This window comes from Triticum aestivum, chromosome 6B (assembly GCF_018294505.1).
Source record: "Triticum aestivum cultivar Chinese Spring chromosome 6B, IWGSC CS RefSeq v2.1, whole genome shotgun sequence".
NCBI classification, from domain to species: domain Eukaryota; kingdom Viridiplantae; phylum Streptophyta; class Magnoliopsida; order Poales; family Poaceae; genus Triticum; species Triticum aestivum.
Genome location: NC_057810.1, coordinates 661,489,827 through 661,501,517, shown reverse-complemented (window position 1 = coordinate 661,501,517; position 11,691 = coordinate 661,489,827). Strand labels below are relative to the sequence as shown.

At 48.1% G+C, this 11,691-nt stretch overlaps 1 long non-coding RNA gene across 11 annotated transcripts; it reads left to right on the top strand.

Moving 5' to 3' along the window:
* Positions 1-914: 914 nt before the first annotated feature.
* On the top strand, positions 915-8,527 carry LOC123138795 (uncharacterized). Of its 11 annotated transcripts, none has more exons than XR_006469332.1 (11): positions 915-1,521; positions 1,640-1,699; positions 1,867-2,027; positions 2,110-2,208; positions 2,688-2,772; positions 3,259-4,060; positions 4,172-4,267; positions 4,683-7,182; positions 7,271-7,384; positions 7,457-7,527; positions 7,622-8,527. It is a non-coding gene; the product is annotated as an uncharacterized lncRNA (long non-coding RNA). The 11 variants fall into 11 exon arrangements; XR_006469330.1 differs by having other exon boundaries at positions 3,259-4,222; positions 4,683-4,741; positions 5,270-7,182; XR_006469327.1 differs by having other exon boundaries at positions 3,259-4,267; positions 4,683-4,741; positions 5,270-7,182.
* Positions 8,528-11,691: the final 3,164 nt, after the last annotated feature.

Sequence of the window (11,691 nt, the reverse complement as noted above, 5' to 3'; positions counted from 1 at the left end):
CAATAAGATGAGGATTGCGTCCGAGTGCAAAGGATTTCAGGCCCTTTAGAAATGCATAACATTTTAACGCCATTTTGGCAAAGATAAGAGCAAAGGGTGCAAATAATCTGAGATGATCAGTTGCGTCCGGAAAGGTAAACCCATTGCTCGTAACAACAACAGTGCTGACAGCCAGGTAAACTAGCCAAATTCCTTGAACAGGAAGTTGAAACGAAATCACTATGCACACGACACCTTGGCGGACGATGCCTGCACGAAGTTGTGATCGATGGCACTAACCCATGGAGCCAAAGTGATGGACGGCTGCTAACATGTGTCGTGCATGAATCGGCTGCCAAGATGTCGTCTGTGTAGCATTGCTCAAGTTGAAAAGGGGGGCGTATGCTTCGACCTTCTCTATCATCAGTAGCGACTATGGGGCTTGTATTGATAGCAGAAATCAGAACAAGGCAGGTGGATACTATGACCGTGTAAGAGTGGTATGTACTTCCTGTATGATGATGGAATTGCACAATGTATTGATCAGGTGCAATAGCACGTATACATGATGTACAACGGTGGACTACGACTTCAACTATACAAGGAAACTAGGAGGTGGGTCCAATACACAATATGCACAACACATATACTCAACACTTCCGATGCATCTGGCTGTCAAATAATACTCCCTCAGTTCTATAATGTAGTGCCTATAGATTTTTGTAAAAATCAAACATTACAAACTTTGACCATATTTATAGAGAAAAGCAGGTACATCTAGAATACCAAATGCACGTCATTGGATACATCCTGAGTTATATTTTCAGAATGTAAATGTTTGGTATTGTAGAAGTAGACAGTTTTTTTATACACTTGTCAAAGTTGGCAAAGTTTGACTTTCACCTACCCCTTGCCACGCGGTTTCCCCCGATTCATTGCTTCATCCCCAGTCGGGTGAGACCTAGGTCACCCCTCTCTCCTTTCACGTCTCTCTCTCTCTCCCTCGCATCTCTCCGCGCCGCCGTCGACGTGAGGAGCGCCATCTCCATCCCGCGTTTTTCCTCCTTCGTCCTCCCCTTCTGCAGCGCAAGCCACGACCTCTCCTGTGTGCTCTGTTTTCCTCCCCGTCGGGACCAGGCAGAGGAGGAGCGGTGCGAGCCACGGAGATGACGAGGTGGTCGAGCTTCCTGTGGCGCCATCGCCGTACCTCACGGCCCAGCTAGAGGTGTGTCGGCCGCGGAGATGACAGAGGTCTCATCCGCTCGCTCTCTCGCCGCCATAAGAGGAGTGCGCACAGGGGGAGTGGCGGGTCAAGATCCGGAGACGGCGGGGCGGCGACCATTCCCGTGAGGCCCGGCGGCGAGCAGAGCTCCTATTGCTGAGCGTCGAGGGGCCGAAGGGCGCTCCGGATCCGGATCCGGGCGAGGTGGCAGCCATGGCCGAGCTCGAGCTGCTTGGCGTCCCCGAGGGCGCCTCCTTCGACGAGATCCTGCGCACCCCGTCCTCGCCTCCTGCAAGGATGACCCAGATGCCGTCGCCCAGGTCCCTCCTCCCTCCTCCCTCCTCCCAAACTTCTCCTCCACTCCATGTTGTCCCCTTTCCACGTTTGCTTATTGTTCAACTGAATCATACGTTAAAAGGATCCTTTGATTGTCCCCAGAAGTTGCTAATTTAGGAGAAGAAGTCGCCTCCATCAAATTGGAAATGCATGAATGGCGACGTATGTATGATGCATCTTACTTTCTCATGCCCAGACGCAAAATTAATCTACTTCCGTACACAGGAAGAAAAGTGAAGACCTGATCATCAGTAATTTGGGCAATTTGGTGCATAGTTGTTCGCATGTGATGAATCCAGTCTGTTACAATAGTCTACTTTTGGCATTAGGTGCGTTAGCTTATAGTGGTAGCGCGATTTGAGGAGGAGGAGCGAGGTCGAAAGATGGCAGCCAGTCCGACCACGTCCTCTCTTCATCCCTTTCTCCCTTTCGATCTTGGATTTGATATGGACGCCGTTGTCGCCGTGGTTGCCTCGCCGTCGTGGCTCAGGTGCCCATCCCTTTGCTTTCTGCGGTTCCCTTCCTAGCATGTGCATGTTCCTCATCTGTTTGTCTTTGCGCAATTGGACCAGGAGACCGGAAAGGAAAGTGACCAGAGACACATATTCTCCTCTCCTTGGCAGTGACGCAGGCCGGCAACGAGGAGGCTTGCAATGGTGTGTGCCTAACAGGTGTGTGCTTTTTCTTAGTTGTTTGAAAATTGCTAGGGTTGGGATATTTCTCTAGGATTGTAGTGAGCTTCCAGGAAGAGGTGAATGCAGCAGGACATGTGCCTTTTGGATCGGTCTGGTGCATTTGGATTGGTCCACTTGGCTCATGTCTGTTTAGTCTTGTGTTTTTACATGGCACCTTCATGTTTACTTGCTGGGAAATGATGTTCTTTGTCGAGTGACATGTGAAAAAACAAAGGGTTCGGTTTGTTTGTGTTGGATTGATGCTTCTGAAAGAGAATAGGAAGAATGACATGTTCATTGGCCTCTGTTGTTTGGTTTGGTCTGCCTAGGTTATTATGATTTGGTCTCCTAGCCGTTGGTCAATGCACTAAGCTAACATTTATTATACTATCTATACAGTTTAATCTGGTGCACTTTCTTAGGCGACCAGACAATTCATATTTCCTCTAATATTCGTTTTGTTTATGTGTTCATAGAACATAGAAGACAAAACAGAGAAGAGAGACTACATGTTCTTGCAAGATGCAGTCGTGCTGCTGATAGAAACAATTTTATCTCAAGGTGCAAGGAACAACACATCCCTGTAGAATACCATTACATTTTTTTCCTTTCATAATTTTCCATATATGAAGATACTATATGTCTTTTACCATTACATCTTTTCCTTCCATCATTTTTCACATATGGTTCCCCTTCTGCATGTTTGTCGTGGCTCGGTTATGCGGCATCCTCTGTCTCACAGTCTGATGATAACCGATACACGTGAATTGCAAATTTGGTATTTTGTCAAACTCTGGCATCATCCCCACTCTTTCAGCGGCAGTGGCCATCTCACCTCGCTCCTCCCAGAAACCTCCCCGTACTATGCCATGTCGCCAAACCACTCGCTGTGGGATGCTTAACGTCGTCTTGCATGATGCCACACATGATTTAGGGCAACGACCCTGCCGCATAGGCCCAATAAGCAGACATTAATTAGCTTCATGCCTTCATCTTAATGTAGTCGAATAGCTAATTACTGATTTTATGGGGATCTTTTGTTGCTAGTTTCTTCATCCGACGAAGGATTTATAGTGGATGCACATCAATCTGGGAGGAATTATCAGGCACACGACCAACGAGCGGTGACAGAAGCAACTTCTCCATTAGACTAGACAGAAGCAACTTCTCCATTAGACTACATGACAGGTAAGATTAAGACCTTTATAGGTGAAAAGAAGTCTATGTGATATTGTTTTCTTCCATTTCTGTGAAGCGCCTTACCTAGAACCGCAGTCGTTTTGTGGTGAGAAACCATTTATTTCTCCTTTTATCATCTTGATGATTGTTTCTAATACATTTAATTTAAGAGAAACATGGACATAAAGCTACATGGGAACACTTGATCCTAAACAGATTTTTTTTTAACGGAATGTATATGTTCTCAAATGGAGGGAATGAAAATCTCAAATAGATGAAATCTAGAGATCAAAATAATGACCGGATGTGGTCTCCATTCCGTTTGGTGAGAAGTGAGACTTTGTTCCTTCCGGTTTGGAAAAAAGCTACTGGTCAATCCTTATTTATCGGTGTTGCTGTCAACGGCAATATCCTGGCCTGGCGAGGAAATATGTATGATTTTGCGAACATTTCTGTTGTTCCGTGTAACTCATTGGTGTTTTTTCTGGTCTATCGTCAACACCGGTGTTGTTCTATTCGGATACGTTGGTGCGGTGTGTGTACGTCATGGGCATGCGGTTTCTATTGTTTGCTGTTGTTGTATAGCCATAAGTAGGAGAGCTGAGTTTAGCTGTGTTTCGTGCAATGGAGCTGTCTACTCCTGCCAATGGCAACCTTATGGGCCGGCAAGGTAAACTTTTATCAGTTTGCAAGCAGTTCTGGTGTTAATGATCTGCTATTCTTTGTAACACCAATGGTAGGTTTTTTGTCTGTCAATGGTATTGATGTTGTTTCTATTCAGGTGTGTCGACGCAGTGGGCATGTCGTTCGTGTCATTTTGCAAACATTTCTGGTACTATCGAATCTACTATTCAGCCAATAGCATTACTGTAGCTTGGTAAGGGGAAAAAATGTTGTTTTGCAAAATTTCTGCTATTAATGATCTGCTATTCTACATGACCCTAATGTCAGTTTTTCTACTCAGTCCACGGCATTGATGTTTCTATTCAGATGTGTCAGTGTCTACGCCATGGGCACGCGTTTTAAGTTGTTTGCCCTGCCCTATATCCATATGTAGAAGAGTCAAGTTTAGTAATGAAATTATCAGTTTTCCTGCCAATGGGTTTATGGCCTGGGAAGGAAAACTTTATCGTTTTGTCAATTTATTTGTTGACTTGCTTCCGATGCTCTTAGCATATTTTTTGGCATTGCTTATGTGTATCAAGTATCATCATGCACAAAGTTAAATAGTTTTATAAATTTCTAATTTCCTGATCAGCGCTTTTTCTGCATATTTCAATGTTGGTTCTCAGAAAGTGAAGCTCGCCTGCATGCACTTCCGCCAGTTCTATGAGGCAATATGCAAAGAAGGGTCAGTACTCAGTAATTATTCTCCACTCTCTATTGTTCAATTTTTTTATGTAAACCCGCCAGCTTATTTTGTATTGTATGGCCCTATATTTAGCTCATACCAATAAGTATTATAAAGAATGGACCTGTTGTTCACTTCATCTGCAATCACGTGATTGGTAGAACTTGGTTCGTTATCTTAATACGCCTCCTATAACTTGTGGTTTCTAGACTTCTGCTTATACCATGACTGAGTTCTGCAAAAGAGAGAAAATAATGTTTGTTCCTCTCTTATTCAAGTTAATACGATGTACTGGAGATTACTGTAAGACATTTTGAAAGAAGGACCTATTTGTTTAAGAGAAAACCAGCGGCAATCCAGCGGTGCTGGCTGCTGGTTTTTGAACCCCTGGTTCTATCCAACATCATTGACAAATGAGCCTTTCTAACATATTTCTACATTCACATTCGTCAACTTATTATGGAATATGGTTTTCTGACCTGCGCATCAAAGCTTATGAAGGCAACTTAAGAATTGTAATACTTGCAGATGCGTTCAGACCTTGATGATTGGCTTCATACCATCACATTGTTGTCTTATCTTACAGTTATGTACAATATATAACTGCGCCTGCCAGAAAGCATGTTCTTAAAAAGCATGTTCTAGATTCTTCTCTTTGGATTTGAGTTAAGTTTTATCTCCTGGCCCTTTTTCGTTTTGATTGTTTCATGGTATCAAAGAAAACCATTGAATTTTTTGATGGGGAAGGTACAGAGTATGAATGTTCCAGCCTATGATGGAGGAATTTTTCTGTGCAACCATCTGACCAAGAAGTAGTGCTTCCACAGAAACTTTTTGACCTTTCGTCTAAGTGTACTGATTTTATACATAGAGTTAAATCTGGCACGACACTATTCCTGTACGATGTTGAGCACTGTAAGCTTCATGGGGTATTTGAAGCAACTTCAGATGGAGCCATGAATATCATTCCTGATGCATATGCATCGTCAGTGTTTTGGTATCCTTATCTGGTATGAATATGTTTTAGACATACCAAGCATAGTTATCTATCCATTTATTCCAGGGTCTATGAAATTTGTCAGTGACATGTCGTTAATAACACAACTGGAGCATCTATCCTCCACTTATTCCATATTTCACGCTAATTTGTACCTTTCAGATGGTAAAAGGAAACTGTCAGCAATTTTCTGTAATGCTTTGAAATTTGCCCTTCCTGGCATATTATGGGAGACAAACTAATACTTTTCCTGCTGTGTTCACTAAATACATAAATGCTTAAGGATTTGGTTTTGCAAGCCTTTGATGGAAAGTGAATTTGAAGATGCAGTACAGGATAATTATTGCTTCATACAAAACAAGTTTAGTTACGGTTTGACACATCAACAGGTCTGTTTCACAGTCTTCTGGTGTTATGTTAATTTACGTTAGCTATTGATCCCAGGGTGTTCGTTTGATACAGGTTGTAAAGCAGCATGTTTTATTATTTTAGTTAGCATTAAGCTAATCACAAACCACAAAAAATACACACACGCGCCCTTAAAGAATCACATCTATATATGTTCCGCTCTTTACTGAATCTTGATGTTACATATTGAACCTTATGTATATTCTCCTTGCATCTAAATTGTTGATTTCTACTCAATATTGTGTGTATATGTCCATCTGTGCATAATATGTGGCCCAAATGATGTGATATTGTTCTTTTAGCCATGAACCAATTTATGTAGCGAGGCCGACGATTTGACTGTAACATTTTTTCTCCTCTGGTTGAATACTGTTTTATAGCTCCTAAGTAATGTATTGTCGAAGCCGGCCGGGAAAATATGTTGTGTCTTAAGATAATTATAAAATAATTGAATATATCAAAATGATAATGACATTGGATTAACTTTAGAGGAATATGACAGAAGGTTTAACCTTCAATATTGTAGGTTTTCCTGATTGTCTGGCACCTTATTAGGAGACGACGACCGCTACCATGAATAGGTTTAAATTCCGCATTGCTTCCATTGGACAAATCATGATAGAAAACAAATGTTCATAAACTTATAAAATAAACTACTGCTGCCTTGTTGTTTTTATCGAGGATGTTTTCTTTAAGCATATGCTAATCACACACTATCTCCTATTTCACTTAGATTATTCCTAGGGCTCCAGGGATAACCACATTATTTTCACTTACATGTTCCTGATTCCTTCGTCGTCTCGCAGCTGGATCGGTGGGTGGCGACACGTTCGCTGTTTGGTCGAGCCGTCCACAGCGTTGTTGCTGCCGTCCAGGATGAGCTGCTCAGCCTGCTACTCCACGAGACTCCCTAGCAGCAGCTGAAGAGAGGTTCCATTGGAACAAGCACCCATGGTTGTTGTCGCCGTTAGCACCGTCCCTTAACTGCGACCCTTTAGACCCTTTGCTGATCCAGCTCCCAGAAGGCCAATGCCTGGTATAATTCCCCTTCCCTTCACCTTCTCCAACCCCTGTAGTTTCAAGTCCCGTTCTGATCCTATTTGTAATGATATTACTTGGCATAGGGGAAGGGAAGTGGTTTCTCTCTGTCGAGGAGGACAAGCAGAGATAGAGGAGGCAAATGTGATATGCTTGGCATTATGCTGTGAGGATAGAGGGCCATGGATCTGGATGTGGAGGTTAGTGGCAGTATGGATGCCTTTTTTTTCCTCTTCTACTCAATTCCTTGACCTGTTTCCTTTCATTGTTAGATTGTGAAAGTCCATGTGACGTTCGAGTCAAGATGAGCGGCCGTTCCTGCTGACATTGTGTAAACTAGATGGTTGTATTCTTAAAATTTATCAATCAATTGGAGTCGGTTTCTATAATTGTTTTTCCTTCAGAAGTTTTTAACCTGCTTAATGCTTATTGTTCAGAATTTTAGGCGCTCTTTTGTCAGAGACCGCTTGATGGTTTGGTTGGGACTGCTACCGCAGCATCGCCGGCGCCCTTCAGTACCTGACGATCACGCGTCCGGAGATCGCATATGCCGTCCAGCAGATCTTCTTGCACATGCACGATCCCCGCGAGTGCCATCTCGGGTTGATCAAGTGTGTGCTCCGGTACGTGCGCGGCACGCCCGCGCTCGGTCTTCATCTTCGCGCGTCGCGTGTGCTGGACCTGCGAGCGTTCACGGATGTCGACTGGGCCGGTTGCCCTGACACCAGGCGCTCCACCTCCGACTTCTGCGTCTACCTCGGCGACGCCCTCGTCTCTTGGTCTTCGAAGCGTCAGGCAATCGTCTCACGCTCCAGTGCCGAGGCCGAGTACCGTGGCATCGCGAACGCCGTCGCCGAGTGTGTTTGGTGAGCTGTTCTCTCCCATCGACAAGGCCACGCTGGTGTATTGCGATAACGTCTCCGCCGTCTACCTGTCTGCCAACCCCATACATCATCGCCGGACGAAGCACGTCGAGCTGGATATTCTCTTCGTTCGCGAGCGTGTGGCGCTTGGCGAATTATGGGTCCTTCACATCCCCACACGGCAGCAGCTCGCGGATATCATGATGAAAGGGCTGCCGTCCGAGGTCTTCTCCAACTTCCGGTCCAGTCTTTTCGTCGCCGCCACCGACGTCACGACTGCGTGGGGGGTGTTAGCCAGGGTAGTTATGGAGTCTGTATTCTTGTATTGTATACGGCTTAGGTAGCTTTGACCGTGCAACAGTTTTGTTGAGTAGTGCTGCACGTCGCTCGGTAGTGGCACACCCACGATCCCGCTCGGCTGTGGCCAGCGCCATGTATAACTCTGCAGCCTCGAGCATAATCGATGTGTGTTGAATCCCATTCTCTTCCTCCCTCGCAACAGCTGGGCTGGATCGCAGGCGGACAAGCAACACCTTTGCATATTGTGTCACTTGTTGCTCAGAGCATCTTCAGCCGCACCCCCAACAGACCTCTCAAGACCCTTTTTAAGCGTCGGCGCCGGAAAAACGGCCCAGTCACGCCCTCAGAAGCCAATTTTTCGCCGGTTATGCCCGAAATTAGTGCCGGCAGACCCTGACCGAACCTGACGCGCTGGGGGGCGTTCGGGGGCGCCAAGGAAAATGTTTTTGGCGCGAAATAATGGCGGGCCCGCCGAGTCAGCGACCCCGGCTCATCGTCGTCCTCATTGCCTCAATTTCCCGCGGGGAATCAATGCCCAAGGCTGCCACCGGTCAGCCTTCCGCTGATTCCCCACGGGCGGCGTAGTAATGGTCCGGTGACTCGCCGTTCCCCTCCCGCCACGCGTACACGCACGCCTGCCTCCCCCCGGCGGCTATAAAAGGCCACCCCTCCTCGCCGGTGGACGCACACTCCATCGCCCTCTCCCTCTCTCTTTCCCCCGCCACCAACCTTTGATGGGTGAGCGGTTCCACGGCGACGCTGCGGCGGCCAACGGCTTCGGCCGTCGCACGCTGCATGAATGGGAGGCGCACCTCCTCCACGAGGCCAACTACCTGGCCGCCACCGGACATGCGCGCGCCGGGGAGGTGGAGGCTCAGCGCCGGAGGCGTCCCAGTCCCTCCGCGCCCCGACCCCGAGCACCCCGACCACTTTCACGACGAGATTGACTGCGTCCGGGCGTCCATGCCGGAGGAGGTGCGCGACCGCCCGGAGTATGCCGACGACAACTATGAGAGCTGGGCGGCGTACTTCCAAAGTCGCCACGAGGAGCAGCTCGCCTCCACCAACAACGGCCGGTGAGGGGGCGCCACAACTCTGACGGACGCCGCATGTGGTAGGGTGTCCCCAAGCGCACGCTGCACGCCGTCCTCGAGAACCTCTAGGGTGGCAACGAGCCGCCGCTCCAGTACCCGTCGGCCCCGGCGCCTGCTCCCGCCGGAGTGGCGGCATCTTGATGCTGCAGCCCATGGCGGGTTCGTCCTCGTCCTCGTCCTCCCTCTCCTCCGGCTCGCCAGCGTCAAGCCCGAGCCCGTGGAGACGCAGCTAGGGAGGCGGTGGTTCCTCCTCCTCTTCCCGCGTCGTCAAGCCCAAGACGGAGCCGGGCCTCGTCGCCGTCAAGAACGAATATGACGTCCTGGCCGCAGCCGACGAGGCCGCCCTGAAGTGTGCGCGCGAGGACTACGCGAAGCTGGAGATAGAGCGCCAACACCGTGCCCTCGAGGAGATCGACGCCCGGTGCTACGGCCACGACGACAGCGGCGTCATCGTCCTCGAGGACAGTGACGAGGACGCGCCACCGCCGCCACCGAAGCCCGTCCGGCAAGGCGACGCATGGCAGGGGAGCAACAAGGACGGCGGCGTGAAGGAGGAGGCCGACGACGGCGATGACTACAGCGCTTTCGACGCGTTCTTCGGCCTGTAGGGCGGGGGGGGGCATGTTTTAGTTTTTTTTATTTATGTTTTTAAGACTTTAATGTACAAATATTATTGAAAAATCATCTTTTTTGCCCGATCTATGTCCTGTTTGGCCGATTTTTTATTTCAAAATACGGCTTCTAGGGTTCGGCTTGGGTTGCCGGTTGGGGAACCGATTGCCCCCACACCCATATTATCGCCGGCACATCCTCAGGCGGCGATTTTTCTAGCCGCTGAGGGCCGTACGGCTGGAGATGCTCTCAGTGCCGCGTTCACCGCGCGCGCCGGCCATGGCAATCCGCACGCACGTAGCCTTCAGACATCTTGCATGTTGGTGGAACGGCCGCGTAGGATGGTCTACAATCTTCCGTCGATGGACGTCTCTCTCCAAATGAACACTGAGATCTGCTGTGCAACGCAGTGGTCCGTGAATAGAGAGCTGGCTTGGGGACTCGCACAAGCAATGAACATCCGAGTCATGCATGATCGAAGGTAAACATAAAACACACACTCTCTCTCTCTAAAATAAAAATAAAAAACACTCGGCTTGCTTACATGGGTACCTCGGCAAAGTCCGGGCCACGCGTCCCTCCCCGCCACGTTTAACGGCCCCGTGACGGCAGGCAATATAAGCCGAGTGTCTATTGCTTGTGCGAGTTATTTACATTTTCGTTCTTTTATGATAATGCAGTTACATGTACACTGAGTATCCGATATACTTCCTCTCTCAGTTTATAAGGCGTGCGCGTACCCCTAGGTCGTCAATTTGACCAATCTAATACAAGCCATATATTACAAAAAATATACCAAAATAAACTTCAAATGTTCTATTTTCAAAAGATATAATTTTTGTGTTATATAGTTTATATTAGGATGATAGAATTAGCAACCTAGATATACGCGTAGGACTTATAAACTGAAACGGAGGGAGTACTCCGATAACACCTAGCTTACTTATTTTCATTTTCTTTTCGTGAATGCTAGGCATCGGCCGACCGGGCCCAAATTACGGCCGGCTCTGTGCTAACAGTCAGATGCAGCCCTCACATAGCCGTCTGATCCTTCCTTCCCACCGAGCATGAGATCTGAGACAACACACCAGCACATGGCAGGCGCACCTCGCCGAGGCGTCACGTTGCGCACGTCCACTCTCCCCCGTTTGCCCTCGTCGTCGACAGTTGCCGATGTGCTCCTCGTCAATGCTTGCGGCCGATACTCGTCGTAGACGCTCGCAACAAAAACAGACTACGGTGGTAGCAAAACCAGACAACGATGGTAGCAAAAAATGCTCGCCGCCGATGCTATCAGACACTTGTGGATAATGAGCTTCACTCATTATGTGCTTGATTTTGCTGCATTAATTGCTTTTACAGCCCGCCACGCCGGCTCCCAGGTGAGGGTCAGATAACGTCGTCCCTCCACCCAAGCTGACCGAGAGCACCTCGGGCGGGCACGCGCGTCCCTCCCCAGCTCATGATGAGCTTGGGGAGGTTTCTTCACATTGGAACCCTATTGTGTTAAGCACAGTGAGTGGTGCTGATGTGCCTATGGCCGAGGTCCAGACCTCGGTCACAGAGGACCAAGGGGAAAAGACCCCCTGGTTTCTGAAGAACCAGTGCTTAACTGTCCGGAGTTCTAGGTCCCAACCG